The 13121-nt window shown below is 38.1% G+C and overlaps 1 protein-coding gene across 2 annotated transcripts in view; it reads right to left on the bottom strand.

The window, feature by feature from the left end:
* Positions 1-9005, bottom strand: part of bach2b (BTB and CNC homology 1, basic leucine zipper transcription factor 2b) — a 43347-nt gene extending 34342 nt beyond the window's left edge. The window contains exons 1-2 of one of the 2 annotated variants that reach the window (XM_055149334.1): positions 8953-9005; positions 7825-7897 (exon numbers count right to left, since the gene is read on the bottom strand). The gene's annotated coding sequence lies outside the window, so the exon portion shown is untranslated. Of the gene's footprint in view, positions 1-1845; positions 2219-7824; positions 7898-8952 lie in introns of those variants that run through there. The other variant, XM_055149333.1, reaches the window with a different exon arrangement.
* Positions 9006-13121: the final 4116 nt, after the last annotated feature.

Raw genomic sequence — 13121 nt, 5'->3', positions numbered from 1 at the left:
AGGTGGTTATAAGGATATTAGTAAATTTGAAGACTATGTGACACTTAACAAGTGTATATTTAAAGGGCATTGTTTCATGAAATTGTTAGTCCCAATGAAGCACGCCATTCTGCCATTCTGAATAAACATCATATAAGTATCTGCGCTGACATGGTCAAATGTCTGTACGTAAAGGAGGATGAGTGATTGTGCAACATCAGCCTATTCAGTGTGAGTGATGAAACAGCACTATGACAGAGACATATTAACAATCTGTTTCACAGTATGTGGCCATACATTAAGGCGAACTGGACCGAACCCCTCAAACAGCCTACCAGTCGCATGCGCTTGGATAGGAAGCCGCATATACGCGCAGTGACACAGACCGTTGCGGTGCATCAGCAGAAAAGGAGACAAAGAGATGTCACCACAGCTCATGTGCTGCCTCACGGTCACGCGTGGACCAAACAGCTCGCTCACCTTTAACATGAAGCAGTAAGCAAGCAGTGGCAAGGGCTAGATTCGACCTAATCACAGACAATTGCCTACGCGAATGTAAAAAAATACACTGGCAACAAATGCTCAAATCTTTGTACAAAACAATTGCTTTGTATTTACGATGTGACCAAAAGGAATGACAGCCGACATAAAAACAACATAAAGATAACAACGTAATAATAATAAGCTCCATACAAAAGAATGGCTGACAAGGTCCGCTGCTGTCCTCCTCTCATGACAATGCATGACCGCCACGCGTAAAGACGCAGCGCTTTTAAACATGACCAACAGAAACAGCCGCACACCTGATGGCAGCAGTCTTTTGTCAGAGGCAGTGGTTGAGGAAAAACAGAAGCAAGGAAATTAACATATCGTTCATCTGACCTAGCTCAGGTCAAACAACGTCCGTCGTTACACAGCAAATCTACATGTGGTTTTTAATGAGGATTAACGTAAGCGTGTACTGTATGCTCCTCACTTATAACCACTACCACTACGACTACTACTAAGCTACTACTACTTCGTGCGCATACCAAAGCTGTTCACAACCACCAACAGCAGAATAGTTACAGTACTGGCGCGTAAATTCAGCATGGTTCCGGGAGCGCAACGTTGTCTTTTGTTCATTGCATTACATATGTACAATGGTCTAACTGTGTAGCTACTGTGTTGAAACAGTCAAAAAATAAATAAAAATAAAAATAAACGCACTAATAATTGGGGAGAAGAGCTCCCTGACAATAGAGCGGTGCCACAGGGGGACAGATTGTGCAGCAGCAGATCTGTCAAAGCGAGCAGTTCAGTCATCATGCATTTAAGTAAAATTAGCTTCTTGTTGTTTATGAATAGGTTATCACATATATATTTATAACGAAGCCCACTGAACGGTTAAACTGCACAGACAGTGACCACCGCTGAGTAAGTGTTGAGGCTAAATAACTTAAAAATGAGTCACGTTAAACGCTTTCACGTCCACGGTGTCCGAGTGGAGTGTGTCATTGATAGTCAGTAGGCTACGCTCAACGCGGTTTGGAATTGGCTCCTTTGGAGCGCTACTTTGTTTAGCTCTAGTCCTGACAAACGCTGCTGTGACTCAGAGCACAACAGGATGTGGTCCACGTTCGTGTTTTGAGAGCTCCACTCGCGTTCACACCCAACTCACTATCGACATGCGGTTTACTCTCGCTCTTTTTCTGCCGCTGACTTTTCCACTACACAGCAGGGCATAAGTCAGGGTGAACTCGCCACTACGTTTAACCAAGTTTGCAACAATAGCTAAGTCTCCAGTGGGCGCTCTCCAAGAACGCGCGGTGACCGGTGCACTGACAGAAGCAGAATAGCGGCAGAAACGTGCTCGCCGTGCCTCACCTTTGACTTTCTCTTCTGCTCGTATCCTTCAGCCCTTTGTCCGCCGCTCTAACTTCTCTCACATGATGTAGTCGCTTCTCCACAGTCTCCACCTCCGCACCACTACTCGCTGATTTCCCCCCAAACACTACACCGTGACTCTCCGGTGTACCGTGGCCCTTGTGCATGCGCGTGGTCGTGCGCGTGTCGATCCGTTCCTTCTCCGCTGTTTGTTCTCCTCGCCTGTACCGCCTCCTCTCTATTGCCCTACTCTCTCTATTGCCCTACACTCTCAGCCTCTACATTGTTGACATTCAGCCGCTGACGTCAGCCGGCCCCTCATTCACAACATCGCTCTGAGCTCTGGGGCCACTGCGTTGGGAACGGCGCGAAGCGTGAGGCTACTCCGGCCAATAAGCGCACCAGTGGTTGAAGAATTGCACTATGGATAACGCTGTGCCCGCCCCTCAGCATGCTGCTCTAGTGAATCCAACCATCGGTGTCTCCTCCATACAGAGAAGCGAAAGGCGCGATTGGGCTTCTCCCATTCACACACCTGAAAAACGAGACTATTTGAAGTGTTTGCTGTGGGTATGTAGGCCTAAAAGGATTGTGCCAGGATTGTAACTACAGATTCTCATCAATGCAATAAGCACAATCAAAGAAAGCTTAAAACAATGAATGCCAGTACACAAACAATAACATTTACCTTAATCTTCCCAGGCATTGTAACCATTGGAAGCACATATAGCACAGAATAATACGTGGATTATATTAAAATAATGGTAGGCCCATTGTGCATTTTGATATGGGACTAATAATAGCAGTTCATTTGTCAAAACAGCAAACAACAACAAAAGAAGGTGGTTCTACAGAGGTGGTTTGAAGAATGTTTATTGATGCCTCCACGTAAGTTTAACTCAGGAGGCAAACTTTTATGTCAGAGATTAAAGCGCCACAAAGCATCCAAATGAGGGAAGAGCGAGTTGTGTTATGCAGATCCATCCCACATAATACTGTATGAATGAAAGCTCTCCATTAGTCACTGCACATGGGCCAACTTTCACAACACAGTACAGTGGGAAAATGTGTCCTTTTCTCCGTTTTGCATATTTGTCACACAGCCTTTGACTTTTTAATTGTTTTCAGTTTCAGTGAATCATGGACGGTAATTTTGCAGGCTTGTGGTACGCCCTATTGAAATTGCATTAACCACAAACCCGGTCAACAAATCTACAACATGACAGTTTAAAGGCAAATACTACCATAGAATTCTGACCGATTCTACAGCTCAGTTCTTAACTATACGAATTCTAGAATGTTGTGTCACTGAACGCAACCAATTACCGGTATGTTCTTGGGAGAGATATGAACGAACTATTCCGTTGTTGATGGACCATTCACCGTACTCCATGCACTCACACGCCTACACAAATAACAAGAATACAGGTCAAGGAAGAATTAACCCGCTTCAAGCCTGCTCACAATATTCTATGGCCAACAATTGAATCTAATGACAAACACACACATATACTACACAAGATCTGCTATTATTACGCATTATGACTTGATAGGGTCGCAAGATTAATCACAATCGACCTAAAAACGCAGTTTGAATGGACGTAATTAGTAAATTGTAAAGGCTGTAATTTATACATTTTTGAAGAACCATCATTTTTAACAAAACATCCTTATTCTCCATAAAAAAACGCTAACCCTGTAGTTTAGAATTACCACCAGCTCTAAACAAAGTCTATAATAGAACCATTCAACCAAGAGATCTAAATTATGTCAAAACTAAGAAGAAAGAACTAAAAAGAATTGTATCACTGGAAGAAAAACAGTCTCAAAGAAAAACAAAAATGTGAATTACAGACTTTAAAATAAGCAAACACTAAATTTGGAATATGGAGCCTGAGTACCACCAGAAGCAGCCCATGTACCACAGTTTGAGAAGCACTGGTTTAGGTTGTTTTTCAAAGCATGTACTACCAAACCCGGAGAGCAGCCAAGAGAAAGGGGTGGGGCAGATTCCTACATACTCCCCTCATCTATGCACTATTACATGCACACAACATGGTAACGCTGCCTAGTCTGTGTCCTTTTAAAAGTAACTAGTTTGGGGGTTTGTTACATTTGGACAATTTAATGCTTGAATTATTAAAATGCCCTTTGCTTGGAGTGACCCTTTGACTTTGGTCTCACTTTCTCTGCTGCTCCCGTTCCTCCAGTCGCTAACACATGAGAGGAATGTAATTACAGAGTCCATAGTGTCACTGGTGCACCCGATGACCTCTCGTTGCTCAAGACCCAACGCTGAGACCAGAGGAGCAGACAGGGGCAGACAGGAGCAGACAGGAGCAGAGGGGGAGGGCCAGGAGATCAATAAATGAACTAAAGAGGAGGGGGTCACAGGATTCAAAGACCACCCCAAGCTATATGCTCACGATGAGGAAGGCGTGTGAAGGGACCACCGCCGCAGAAGACTGTTTCTGTGATAGGGTTTCAGAGGAATGTGTCCAGTCACGCTTCAGTCTTTTAAAATCCTCCTCTGCTTTGTTTATGAATGAATTCTACTATAGTGCGGAAAATGCAATGCAAAAAGTATGATATTTTTGACAGCTTTCTTACTCCATAAAAAAGGGAAAGGGCTAAAATCAAAAATAAACACCAATTAGTTGTCAAGAACTGAAACTCAGATACTAATCAATGCCATACTAGTACCGAAACTAGATACTCATTTCAGCAGGTATCAATACTGTAAATTGTTTTGATCATTTACAAATGGTAGTATGACTATGAGAATATGTGAAAAAGAAACTATTATTCTGCGTTGAAAATAAATATTCTATAAATTTACAATTTGCATATGGAATGGACTTTAACTTCATGTTCAGAAGATATATTTTCTTTCACCAGCCTAATTTTTCATCATTCCTCAACCCATGAACAGGATAAGTTACTAGTTAGTATCATGCGCTCTCTGTGTGGGACTATGTACATAAATGCATTTTATGTTCTGTAAAAAGGGAGCTTTGCATTGAGATGAGTTTGATATTTGAGTATTGTGCATATTATCCATCAACATTTGCATCCAAAAAGGTCCTATATTTAACCAAAATGCATAGAAACATTTCATTTGAACTCAATCTGGCACAGTTCCTCTACATATCGTACCTTTAGACCTGCAGACACCGCATGTCTCTCACCTAAGATGACAGTGGCTCACCCTCACTAAGGACATTGAACTCTCTGTCAGCTGTGTGTCTGTGCACATGCCCCATCCTGTGCTCAGACAAAGACTCTGGGTCCGACCGCTTGAACGCTGTAGCTATGACGCTGACTCACTCTGCTGTGACTCATCTGAGAGCGCAGAGCCACCACTTCCACCAATTTACAGGTTCCCAGAGCATTGCGTGTCTAGGCACAGACTCAGAACTAGTGACAAACCATTTAGCTTTCACTCAATTAGAAACGTTTCCAATTGAATTTTTTCTGGTAATTAGATTTGCGATTTATGTTTTAGTAATATTATCCTCTTCAGAGTTCATATTTTAAATGCGTTCTGGACAATATGAAATATGAACTGACAAACTAAAACAAGAATCACATTTCAGACTACAAGGTTAGCAGTTTTTATGCAGAGGAAAACAGGATATTGTGAAAAAATTATGACACTTCAAAACTGCAGCCTTTGCGATTTGCTTATTGCATCCATTCAGATTTTGATTGTAATTAGTCTTGCAGCTCTGTACTCAGAACCACTACTTAAAATGCATACTAAACTTTTCATGTGAACACGGTTAACATAATTAGATTTAAGAATTTACTAAAAGACTCTAACTTTTTCTAGTACTTTAATTTAAGTCAGGTTCAGAATTTTACTTCTTGGATGGATAGACAGCAGAAAACTTTTCTAAACTACATAATAGTTATGATTAGACTAATAAAAAGCGATCTTTATTTTGTTTAAACTACCAGCAAAATGACTTCTTTGCATGTAAACTCCCTCCGCTTTTTGGATGACATTTTGGGTGTCGATGACATAGGTAGATGTATTTTGAGAACTCATCACTACTTCCTGTGTTTTTGCACTTTTCAGCTTTTTTCCAGAAACTGACACTTAACTCATCAATGATAAATATTTACACAGGCACCAAGTCATGATAAAAAAACATGAAAACCTGTCATATGCACTTTCACACTCTGCAGATGTCATGCACACTTATGCCAGCCGGTTGCCATGGTAACGTGTACACATAACATATTTCATGTCCTCTGTAAGGTAACGCTGGTTCATCCGCCTGTCCTGACGTGTCCTGCTCAACAAACATCTGTCATCCAGGAATCATGGGAGAACCTGCTCGCTCAGCATCTTCATGTCATGGCACGTACAATTGTTGCAGCACATACCAAACAGTTTACTCCATCGAGGGAAATGAAAATCCTTGGGTATCATAAGGTCTGGAGAAAGTAGCTACTAATGTTATGTTACGATAGTCTAGTGTTTTTAAAATACCACCAAAACATTACCAAATTACACTATTGACAAAAAAGGTACAAATATTTTCCTTGCCTCTGTTTTTTGCAATTTGGCAATTATCGCTATGGTTTAACAAAAAAAACACTGCTATTAAAATGTATTTGTTTCTTAAAAATAGTGGTATATTTCAGAATATCATGTGCAATATATCAATTATTGCATGTATAGCCAAATATCATATGAGTCATATAACAAGTATCGGATCAGATCTTGAGGGACTCCAATTCCTACTCAGGACACTATAAAATGGTAAATTACTCAATTATTCAACCTTCTTCTTTTTGTTTTTTTTTAAAAGTCAAAGCACTTTTCGTTAAAAAAAAGTCTCCGAGACACCACCAACATTAACAATTACAATTACAGATTTTTTGTTTTGTTTGGCAATTATGACTTATGATTCATTTATTCAAGTGTCAATTAACTTAACTGAAATTAGATTTTTTTCACAGCACAGATGGCAACACCTTAAGGCGCTCTGGTTAAAAATGTATGATAGTCTTTGTTTCTATTCCATGTATTGCACAAAAATAACAGAATAACCTTTAAAATACACCCAAGGAGGTTCTGACTGTAAATAGTCTCTGTTTTCTTTGTTATGTCTAAGATGTGTTATGTTATGTATCTGTTGTCAAGAAATGCACCTGTTGTTGACTCATTTATTTGATTTATTTTACTCATCTACTCCTATTTTATGATATTTATGGTTTTGCTTTTATTTGGTTTTACTGGTTTTATTGTTTTAGGACTGGTATAACCAAATTTGAGCAATTTACCTTTTTGTTGTCTTCATTTTATGATCTCAGCACTTTTGGAAATGCTTTGTTTGTAAAATGTGCTACATAAATAAAGTGGATTTAGATTTGGATATTGAACGTTTAATGATTTTTGCCTTTTGCCAATGACTAAAATTTTGCTGCTGTGCTAACTTTGGAATATTTATGTTGAAGCTGCTTGCTGCTTAGGTCTGGAAATCTCAAGGCCCCTCAAGATTCGATACAATACTCGATACATGGCTCACGATAAAATAGTATCACAAAATGGTAATACATGAGATAACTACTATTTCACACATGATGTATTGCTGTTTTTTAAGAACCAAACAAATTTTAGTAGCAACATTTCCTTATTAAATCACTACTTGTTCAAAGTTAATAAGAAATACATCTATTTTAATCCACAAATCAGTGAATATGTCAAGTGTATTGCATAAACAAGTTCACTTACAATAAATACACATCAAAACTGAAGTTTGGTCACAAAAAAATTGCTAAAAGATTCCAAAAAACCCCAAAACAATGATATATCAATATGGCACTCCACAGCAACAATACTCACCAAATTTAATATCATGATATTTCGATATTTTTGCACACCCCTATTCCTGATGCATTTAGAAATATGCACTGTTCTGAAATGAATTAATAAATAAATCAGACAATCAAAAGTGCACTACTCACCAGAATATTAGTTGGAGAATCCTTATGTTTTTACAGCAGTCCAACCTCTGGTCAAGTCATGTGACACCTTAAACTGAAGAAATACACACACACAAAAAAAAATAAAAATACATGAACGGGGTTTGATAACACTAATAAATGAAAACAAAACAAACCATTTCCCCATAAGAAAGAAAAAATAATGTTCAAATTGGAATTCTTCCCCTTGAATAAAATGGCAAAAAGGAAACGGAAGTCTATGTAGTTAGAAATGCTTAATTTGACAGAAAATAAGTTAATGATTGTAAAGATCAATGCCTTAATTAAAACTTGTAACAGTAAGTGACAGGGCATCTATCATCTATCTAATCTGAAGGGTGATTTATAGGTGCTGACACAGTTGTGAGATGAGACACTGGCAGCTTCGTTACAGTGTTGTTTCCTCATCATAGACCTGGAGTTGTGTTTTGTTTCATTCACACATATTTAACACACAAACCCTCCATATTTAGGCTGAGCTCTTCTCTCAGACAGAAAACAGTAACCCTGGAAGTGCTTCAGTGTGTTTTTAAACTCTATACACCTTCACTAGAATATTTTGGATAATTTCAGCCCTGGAATTACCAATCTTTACTAAACAAAACGTAAAAAGAGCTGTTCATTTGAAAACTACCGCTACACTACATTTTGAGCTTTGAAAACGTAGACAGACTAATAACGCAGATTTACTAAAACATGTGTGAATGAAACAAAACACAACTCCAGATATGTTTTTAATGCGGTAACATTCTAGCATGGTCAATCTTGCGTAATATAGCACCTTTAATTTTATGATTTCTGGAGTTCATTTGTCAGATTAAAGAAATGTCCTAAACAGTTACATCTGGTGTGAGTAATCTGATTTCTTTCTGATTGTTAACACTTGTGCAGGTTTTGACAAGGAAAACTATGCAAAAACCTTACAAATACAACAGTTGCTCTAAAAAAATACATGCAACCAGGTGTTTTTTATGCTCAGATTTCAATTGTGTACGTAAACACACACCACAAATCATATCTAATTATTGACTTAATTACTGATTAGTGACTTTTACTGCAACCACGGATGCGGTTTTATAAAAAGTCATATGTAAATGAAGAGACACCCACTCTGGCGCTCTGCTGTGGACCCAAGCCTGTTGTTGCTGCTGCTATTCAGTAAACATCTACGTGCATCTGGGCTCCATGTACAGGGAGGAGGAGGAGGAGGAGGAGGAGGAGGAGGAAGGTGGGTGTCCAGCTCCTGTCCATGCTCTGATCAGGTGAATTCTCCCAAATGTCCTAGAGTGAAAGCAAGCACATAATCTGAGAGAACAGCGAGTACATGAGTCATACACAAAAGCGTACAACATTACAATCGTACTGGTTATTTCAGATAATGTGGCATAGTGGGTCTATTGAATTTATTTTAAAAAATCTATTAAATCTGCACACAGGTCAGAGTTAAACAAAAATATATTAAACAAATTTATATTCTAAAATAACTGCACTGGACATACATGTAGTACACCAATGATTTAATCTATAAAAAATAAATAACTACATAAAAAATTTTGTAGTAAAAATAAGAGTAGATAATATTTTCACAGTGGATCAGGAATCTACTAAATGTGCCTATAAATGTCTTGTCTCACCTCAAAACGTGAATGGACCATAAAATTACCCACAAAAGCTATATAACTTCCCCATTTTTTACAGTTTTATTTATAGAGAATATACTCAACGATTGCTATATTATCAAGTTTTCCATATATCTGCCGCCTCTATAAATGTCCTTGCTGTCTTCTTCTGTCCTTGTCCACAGGCTCAGTGCAGAGCAGGGGCAGGTTTTTAAAGTGAGGACCCACTAATGGTTGCCAGATGCTGAGCAAAACACTGTCTCAGAAATTCCATTCATGTGAAGGCAGTGGTTTCTCAGCACTTTTAGCCTCTCGTGCCTGTCTGCTCTTAGAGGGTGGTCACCTGCACCAGACAGATATATTATACCATGTGCAGTAAGTGTAGGTCCAGTAACTTTTCATTTCATTCAATTACAAAGACCGCAATTGAAACACATTTTTAGCAATAGACCTTTTTTACCAACATTATCGCCCACCAGGACACGCTCATGTTAATTGAATAACTGCTGCAATTTATAGACCAACAGGCGAGAGATATTGTGACCCAAATTTTGCCCATTATTAAAACTGCTGCCTCTCCTTCTGCAAGGGGCTAGCCTATTTATGTCATCTAGTTTCCATGGCAACCGCACCATAGATAAAATCAGATGCAGACGCAGGTTTCAAGTGCAGCACCAAGTTTTCCCTTTGCAACAGGATGACGTGCCATAGCAGTTTTTTATTGTGGATTCTGTGGACATTATGGTATACAGGCCTATAGGCACTTGAGAACCTCTAAACATGATGGTGGTAAAGTTAATTATGGTCCTTCCTCTGTTTTTGTCTGGCTGAGAGTGTTATTCAACAGGCCCAACAATCTTACATTTAAAGAGCCCATATTACAGTATTTTCTGATCTGTTATAATGTTTTTGTTTTGTTTTTTGTGAGTTTTATTTCATTCACACACGTTTAACACACAAATCATGCATATTTAGGCTGAGTTCTTCTCTCAAACGCTCTGTTCAAAGTTGTCATGTCATAGTGGAAATGACTCACTCTGTTTTTAAACTCCTCCAGCTTCACTAACATCATTTGGATCATTTCAGTGCTGGAACTGCCAATCTCTAGACTAACAGACTCCCAGACTAACAATAAATGGTTACTCAGACATGTGTGAATGAAAGAAAACACAACTCTGGGTATGTTTTTGAGGAAGCAACAACATTCTAACAGGACTAAAAGCTCACAAGAATCCATTTTGTATATTTTAGGATTTTTTTTTATAATGGTCCTCCCTCTGTTTTTGTCTGACTGAATGTTATTCAAATGACTGCACAATCTCACACTTAACAATATCTCAACACCATAAAGTACTGCATAAGGGCACTGCACCAGCACTCAGGACACTCACACTAAATAAGGGCTGCACAATTTGGGGAAAATATCTAATTGCAATGTTACGAACATTAAATTGCCATCATATTAGATTTGTGATTTATGTTTTAACAGTAGGATTCTGCTAAAAAAGACAGTATCAGCAGAGTAATACAAGAATCATTACATGTTACACAGTGTTTACGTTCGATAAGACAGGATTTTTTTGTTGTTTGTGGAAGAAATTTGCAAACTTTACAATCTGCTAATTGCTTCCATTCTAATTGCGATGAATCTATCTTGCATAGGTATGTGCAAAAATATCAAAAAATTAACATATCGTATCGTTTAATGTAATAATACGGTATATAGTGGGCTGCTGTATTGATATATCAACAAGAGTATTTTTGGGGTATATTTTACTCAATTATTTTGTCACAGCGCTACAGTTTTGTTGCTTTTTAGAGGAAGAAAACTCAACACATTTGGCATTTTCACTGTTTTGATGATTAAAATGTTTGTGTTTCATATGAAATTTGCACAAGAAGTGGTTTAACAAAGACTTTTAGTATCACAGCCATGATTTAGCCATTATTTTTTATCGAACCATATCAAATCGATTTGAAATATATCGTATTGAATCGAAAAAGCACTGTATCAAGATATGAATCGTATCAAGGTAAGTATCGTATTAGCAACTTCTTAATGATACCCGGTCCTCTTGCAATCCTATTCTAAATCATCCAAACTTCAGTATTACAGCATTTAATGTTTCAATGTTAAAATGCACGATAATGGCCTGGTCATCTCTTGTTGACTTATTAACAATCTTGGTTAAAGGTACACTATGTAACCTTTTAATTGGGGGTCTGTCACCTGCTTGTTTCTACAGATGTGTCACTGTTCTGTCTGGAATGTTCCACAGTATGAATAAATATAAACATTTATCTAAATATAAATAAATAAATAAATAAGTTAGAGCTGTTCAATGTCACAGGTGGTTTTATAACTCAAAAATACCTTTAAAAAAAAAAAAAACATCCATTGTGACGGCCTCTCCACACATCTGACCTGTAACTTGGTCTGGTTTGGTCTCCATGAAGATAGAAAGGTTTAATACCACACTATGAAGCATTCCAGACAAAGCAGTAACATCTCATTTCATGGACCTTTCACCAAAAAAGTTACACAGTGCAGCTTTAAGTCCTACGAGACGACTGCTCTTGTGATTTGGGTCTTTTCAAAAATACACTGAAATTGAAAACTACTTCAACATCACTGACAGCAACCTTCTTTGTAACCACAATACTGACATTTAACACGCATTATTTTATTTTGAATTTTGCCAACAATATCGCATGCAAATAAATGACTGTATTTTACTCACGCTCACTACAGAAAGTCACTGATGTGGACCTGACATGAGAAGAATCCACGTGGATCAAACTCCATCGCGCTGTCCGGACTTAACGGGATCATCTGTGTGTTTATCGCCACCTATCGGACAAACACACGAACTGCAGCACAGACAATGGCAGTATGATGGACAATTATAGCGTACTGCACAATACAAAGAATAAAAAAGTGAAATCATATAGTAAGTTAATCTTAAATTAAACCAGGCACATTCTTTTTTTTCTACCAACTAGGTTATATTCTAACTACATACACCTATTCAATCTGCATGTTTTCTAACCTTTGTACAGTTTAATTATGCATCACTAATGCCACTCCACTGACATCAATGTTCCTTTTTTATTTAAATGCCAGCAACTGCATTTTCAGGGACTGAAATATGGTGATGTGAATTTCCCCAGCTCAATGACATCAGTTTAATTTGAATATACGTGTTATTGCACCACGTCTAGTCCCTTTTCCCTCCCACAGTACATCATCTTACACAGGAAGCAAGCGACTCTTATGAACAAGATTTAATGTCAAAGGTCTCAGTCGAAACATTCTCAATGGATCAGGGCTCGAGCCTATTTCTGCAGTGTGTGTTCTATCACTTCTCTTGTGACAAATGAACCAAAATAGTCACAATTATACACAGTATGTTTTTTGTGTGTGCTAAAAAAATCATGCTTCATCATGCTTTTAATAAACCATGTTTTGCAAAATTGTAATGCTGTGATGAATAAAAACAAAAACAATTAAATATATAGTACAGTGTACAGCAAATGCTTGTATCTGCGTATATCTCATGAGGTTCTTAGACTCTCACCAGCTGATAAGAACACCACTTGTCAGGGAGAATTCCTCCATTTGAACACTGTTAAAAAAAATCCAAACAGTCCAGCATGTGC

Source organism: Boleophthalmus pectinirostris, unplaced genomic scaffold (assembly GCF_026225935.1).
Source record: "Boleophthalmus pectinirostris isolate CB_2022bp ecotype Guang Dong unplaced genomic scaffold, ASM2622593v1 HiC_scaffold_13, whole genome shotgun sequence".
Classification (NCBI taxonomy): domain Eukaryota; kingdom Metazoa; phylum Chordata; class Actinopteri; order Gobiiformes; family Gobiidae; genus Boleophthalmus; species Boleophthalmus pectinirostris.
The sequence above is the reverse complement of the archived record's forward strand: the minus strand, read 5'-3'. Positions and strand labels throughout refer to the sequence as shown.